This window comes from Salvelinus sp. IW2-2015, linkage group LG34, assembly GCF_002910315.2.
Source record: "Salvelinus sp. IW2-2015 linkage group LG34, ASM291031v2, whole genome shotgun sequence".
NCBI lineage: Eukaryota > Metazoa > Chordata > Actinopteri > Salmoniformes > Salmonidae > Salvelinus > Salvelinus sp. IW2-2015.
In genome coordinates this window covers 5,217,267-5,223,498 of record NC_036873.1, presented here as the reverse complement: position 1 = coordinate 5,223,498, position 6,232 = coordinate 5,217,267, and the positions used below count along the sequence as shown (strand labels likewise).

Below are 6,232 nucleotides of genomic sequence, written 5' to 3'. Positions count from 1 at the left end.
TTGTCTGACTTGATGGCAGCATTCGTGCAAAACTGAAAGCGCGAACCATCGCATTTAACCATGGCAAGGTGACTGGGAATGTGGCCAAATACAAACAGTGTAGTTATTCCCTCCGTAAGGCAATCAAACAGGAAAAACGTCAGTACAGAGACAAAGTGGATCCCAATTCAACGGCTCAGACACAAGACATATGTGGCAGGGTCTACAGACAATCACGCACTCCCTAGCCGCGTCCTCAGAGCATGCGCAGACCAGCTGGCTGGAGTGTTTACGGACATATTCAATCTCTCCCTATCCCAGTCTATTGTCCCCACATGCTTCAAGATGTCCACCATTGTTAGTGTACCCAAGAAAGCAAAGGTAACTGAACTAAATGTCTATCGCCCCGTAGCACTCACTTCTGTYATCATGAAGTGCTTTGAGAGACTTGTCAAGGATCATATCACCTCCACCTTACCTGAGACCCTAAACCCACTTCAATTTGCTTACCACCCCAATAGATYCACAGACGATGCAATCGCCATCGCACTGCACACTGCCCTATCCCATCTGGACAAGAGGAATACCTATGTAAGAATGCTGTTCATTGACTATAGCTCAGCATTCAACACCATAGTACCCTGCAAGCTCATCATTAAGCTCGGGGCCCTGGGTCTGAACCACGCCCTGACGGTCCGCCCCCAGGTGGTGAAGGTAGGGGGGAAAAACTCCACTTCGCTGATCCTTAACACATGGGCCCCACAAGGGTGTTTGCTCAGCCCCCTACTGTACTCCCTGTTCACCCATGACAACGTGGCCATGCACGCCTCCAACTCAATCATCAAGTTTGCAGACCACACAACAGTAGTAGGCCTGATTACCAACAATGACGAGACAGCCTACAGCGAGGAGGTGAGGGCCCTGGGAATGTGGAGCCAGGAAAATAACATCTCATTCAACGTCACCGTCAACAAAGGAGCTGATCGTGGACTTCAGGAAACAGCAGAGGGAGTACCCCCCCCCCCTATCCACATCGACGGGACAGCAGTGGAGAAGGTGGAAAGCTTCAAGTTTCTCTGCGTACACATCACTGACAAACTGAAATGGTCCACCCACACAGACAGTGTGGTGAAGAAGGCGCAACAGCGCCTCTTCAACCTCAGGATGCTGAAGAAATTTGGATTGGCACCTAAAACCATCACAAACTTTTACAGATGCACAATTGAGAGCATCCTGTCGGCCTGTTACGGCAACTGCACCGCTCGTAACCGCAGGGCTTTCCAGAGGGTGGTGCAGTCTGCCCAACGCATCACCAGGGGCAAACTACCTGCCCTCCAGGAAACCTACAGTGCCCAATGTCACAGGAAGGCTAAAAAGATCATCAAGGACAACAACCACCCAAGCCACTGCCTGTTCACCCCACTTTCATCCAGAAGTCAAGGTCAGTACAGGTGCATCAAAGCTGGGACCGAGAGACTGAAAAACAGCTTCTATCTCAAGACCATCAGACTGTTAAATAGCCATCACTAGCACCTTAGAGGCTGCTGCCCTATATACATAGACTTGAAATCACTGGCCACTTTAAAATGGAACACTAGTCACTTTAACATAATAATGTTGACATATTTTGCAGTACTCATCTCATATGTATATACTGCATTATATTCTATTCTAATGTATTTTAGTCAATGCTGCTCCGACATTGCTCGTCCAAATATTTATATATTCTTAATTCCATTTCTTTACTTTAGATTTGTGTGTTTTGTGTGTATCGTTGTATCGTTGTATTGTTTTAGATATTACTGCACTGTTGGAGCTAGAAACACAAGCATGGAGCTAGAAACACAAGCATTTCGCTACACCCGCAATAACATCTGCTAAACACGTGTATGCGACCAATAAAATGTGATTTGATTTGACTTGACAAACTGGCGGTCGGTATGAGCGAAAGTGAGCATGTTTAAATGTCTTTTCTGGGATACTTCTTGCTGCTTATGGTCAAATCTTGCCTGGCTGCCCAGACCCATTGCCATGGCCAAACGCCACACCCACAAACTCTGTTTCTCGTCAATAGAGCAGCGGAAGAATTCTGTGTGAGTCGTCAGGCAAGTTCAAATCTACCTAGACTGTGTTTATTTGTTCATCCCCATGAACTTCAATTCTTTTTTTTTTTTATGTCTTTGGAAAACTTTCCCTACATCTGCAACAACTCCTTGTTTAACGCTTCTGATTCACACTTGTTTTACCTAGACCGTGCCTGTTTAAAGATGTTCAACCTTGTTTGATTTTAGATGGTAAAACAATGTATCAAGATAGAAGAGAGAGAGATCAGCAACGWCAAGGGTTAATTCTGTTACAGAGTRCAGAGCAGCACTGGGTGGGGGAGGAGCAATGTTGATGTCAAGCTGCTAAAGTGAAACTTAAGTGGATAGACGTCTGAACCGCAAATGAGCAAACACTCTCAAACTCCTCAGAAATCTTTATTAGACAGCTAAGCTGAKTCTCCAGGGCTTTTTTGATACTACAGTCAGAAAGATCAGAGAGAACCCACACTCTCTCTCACACACAGGTGAGTAGAGATTTACAAGGGCAGGTGAAGATACATTCCATTGTGTAAATATTATATTCTCCTGTTTTCTATTCTACAGTACCTATGTTAAACTACATTTGGTAAATGTATTAATGTCTACTGTATGTTGTATGGTTAAACAGGATTGGTTTGTATCCCTTAATGCCATGTTGATGGCACTGAAACTATCAARAGCTGACTCATTCCAGGAAATCATTTATAGTTCTGCCTTCTTTCTAGATATGGCTTCCTCCAGCAGTCTCCTGTCTGAAGAGCAGTTCCTGTGCTCTATCTGTCTGGATGTGTTCACTGAGCCAATCACCACTTCGTGTGGACACAACTTCTGCATGGCYTGTGTCACAAAGTACTGGGATAGCAACAACCTGTGTCAATGTCCACTGTGTAATGAGAAATTGTCCAGACAAACTAAGCTTCGTGTTAACACAACCTTCAGAGAGATTATAGAGAATTATAAACGGTTGAGAGACACAGGTAAAGATGAGTCCCCTGCCAAACCTGGAAAAGTGCACTGTGACGTCTGCACTGGGACGAAGCGCAAGGCCCTGAAGTCATGCCAGGTGTGTCTGGCCTCTTACTGTGAGACTCACCTGGAGCCTCATCAGATAGCCCCAGCCTTCAAGAGACACAAGCTGATCGACCCTGTGGAGAACCTGGAAGACAGGATCTGTAAGAAGCATGACAGACTCCTGGAGCTGTTCTGTAGGACCGACCAGACATGTGTGTGTCAGTTCTGCACTGAAACAGACCACAAGACTCATGACACTGTTCCTATAGAGGACGAGTGTGGAGAGAGGAAGGTTCAGCTGGGGAAAACTGAGCAGAAGTGCAGCGGATTATCCAGGAGCGACTGCAGAAAGTTAAAGAGATCAAACTCTCAGTACATCTCAGCAAAAGAGATGCAAAGAGGGAGAAAGCAGACAGCATAAAGGTCTTCACTGCTCTGGTACGATCCATTGAGAAAGGCCAAGCTCAGCTCATTGAGGAGGTTGAGGAGAAGCAGAAAGCAGTAGAGAGGCAGGCGCAAGGGCTCATTAAAGAACTGGAGCAGGAAATCACTGAGCTAAAGAGGAGAAGCACTGAGCTGAAGCAGCTCTCACACACTGAGGACCACCACCAACTTCTCCAGAGCTTCACATCCGTGGTGTGCACCCCTCCACCCACCAAGGACTGGTCTGAGATCAGTGTTCACAGGACTGTGAGGAGAGCTGYGTCTSAGCTGGAGGAGACATTGAATAAAGAGATGGAGAAGCTGCCTGATGTCAAACTGAAGAGGATTCAGCAGTATGCAATGGATGTGACTCTGGACCCTGATACAGCAAATCTATATCTCATCATGTCTGAGGATGGCAAACAAGTAAGATGTGGAGACACACCACAGAATCTTCCGGACAATCCAAAAAGGTTTGATCGTTTTACCATTGTCCTTGGAACGGATGGCTTCTCCTCAGGGAGATTTTACTATGAAGTGACGGTTAAGGGGAAGACTAGGTGGGATTTAGGAGTTGCCAGAGAGTCCACTGACAGGAAGGGGGAAATCACACTGAGCCCTGAACATGGAGTTTGGACTGTGATGCTAAGGGATGGGAATGAGTACACAGCCTGTGCCTCACCGCAAGTCTGTCTCTCCCTGAGCGAGAAGCCCCAGAAGGTGGGGGTGTTTGTGGATTATGAGGAGGGTCAGGTCTCCTTTTATGATGTGGAGGCCAGGTCTCATATCTACTCTTTCACTTGCTGCACCTTTACAGAGAAAATCTACCCATTCTTCAGTCCCTGTAATCATGATAGTGGTAAAAACGCAGCCCCTGTCATCATCTCTCCTGTCAATCACAAACACTGATTAAACAAAGAACTTACTCTTTCTTTAAAGCTGTAATATGTCACTTTTTTGGGCGATCYGACCAAATTCACATAGAAATGTGAGTTATAGATCTGTCATTCTCATTCAAAGCAAGTATAAGAAGCGGTAGATCTGTTGTATGTGCATTATTTMTATGCTTCCAGTTATTACATTTCATTTTGGCATCTTTTACTTTCAGGTTTTGTACACCAGCTTCGAACAGCTGAAAATACAATATTTTGGGATGTAGAAAATATATTTCACAGCGGTTTAGATGGTACAATGATTCTAAACACTATACTTGCTTTTTTTGTCAAAAACTKAAATTAGGCRAACTATTAGAATTTTAGCAACCAGGAAACGGCAGAGGGATTTCTTTATTGTGCACCTTTAAGCTGGTTGTTGATACTGTATAAGTGAATGTGATAAAGGACTTACTTTTCCTTTGATCTTGTTGTGTGGATGTAGGTTATTGTGAAAAAGGACTTTAAGCTGGTTGTTGATACTGCATAAGTGAATGTGGTAAAGGACATACTCAGCCTTTGAGCTGGTTCCACAGTACTGTACTTCGATAAAGGGCATACTTTTCCTTTGAGCTGGCTGTGGATCTAAGACAGTGTGTGATACGGGAAATAATGTGCCTATGAGCTGGTTGTTGGTTTAGGAAAGTGACTGAAAAGTGACTGAATATGATAAAATGCATACTTTTCTTTTGAGCTGCTTGTACAATGCCTTCAGAAAGTACTCATACCCCTTGACTTATTCCAGATGTTGTTGTGTTACAGCCCAAATTCAAAATATATATTTTTACACACAGTACCCGATAATAACAAAGTAAACATTTTTAAATATACGCTACCATTCAAAGGTTTGGGGTCACTTAGACATTTCCTAGTTTTTGAAAGAAAAGCAATTTTTTTGTCCGTTAAAATAAAATAAAATAGATCAGAAATACAGTGTAGACATTGTTAATGTTGTAAATGACTATTGTAGCTGGAAACGGCAGATTTTTGATGGAATATCTACATAGGCTTACCGAGGCCCAATACCAACAACCGTCATCAGCATTTGTGGGTTCTATTACAGGCTCAAAATGGCCAGAAACATTCTGAAACTCGTCAGTCTATTCTTGTTCTGAGAAATTAAATCTATTCCATGCGAGAAATTGCCAAGAAACTAAAGATCTCGTACAACGTTGTGTACTACTCCCTTCACAGAACAACGCAAACTGGCTCTAACCAGAATAGAAAGAGGAGGCATCTGTGCACAGGCCAGCTTCCCAGAGTCGCCTCTTCACTGTTGACGTTGAGACTGGTGTTTTGTGGGTACTATTTAATGAAGCTGCCAGTTGAGGACTTGTGAGGMGTCTGTTTCTCAAACTAGACACTCTAATGTACTTGTCCTCTTGCTCAGTTGTGCACCGGGGCCTCCCACTCCTCTTTCTATTCTGGTTAGAGCCAGTTTCATGTAAAACACTGTTATTGCATGCAGAGTGGGTCCATGCAACTTACTATGTGACTTGTTAAGCATATTTTTACTCCTGAACTTATTTAGACTTATCTTAACAAAGGGGTTGAATACAACAGGATGGGGGGTCATGGGCATCTGGGATTTATTGCTGATGTCCACCAGAGGATAGAGGAAAAGAAGAGATAGGAATATTCAAACTCATACAGGACAGAGCTGGGTTCAAATGTATTTTCTTTCAAATATTTTGAGTGATATAGACTGGAGTGCCAGATTGGTGGCACTTTTGGTACTATTCCATTTCTTCCTTTACAACAGTCGAGATCAATCAAGTGCAGCTAATGCATTTGACAGAAAAA

At 43.8% G+C, this 6,232-nt stretch overlaps 1 pseudogene; it reads left to right on the top strand.

The window, feature by feature from the left end:
• Positions 1–2,232: 2,232 nt before the first annotated feature.
• On the top strand, positions 2,233–4,853 carry LOC111958294 (E3 ubiquitin-protein ligase TRIM39-like; annotated as a pseudogene).
• Positions 4,854–6,232: the final 1,379 nt, after the last annotated feature.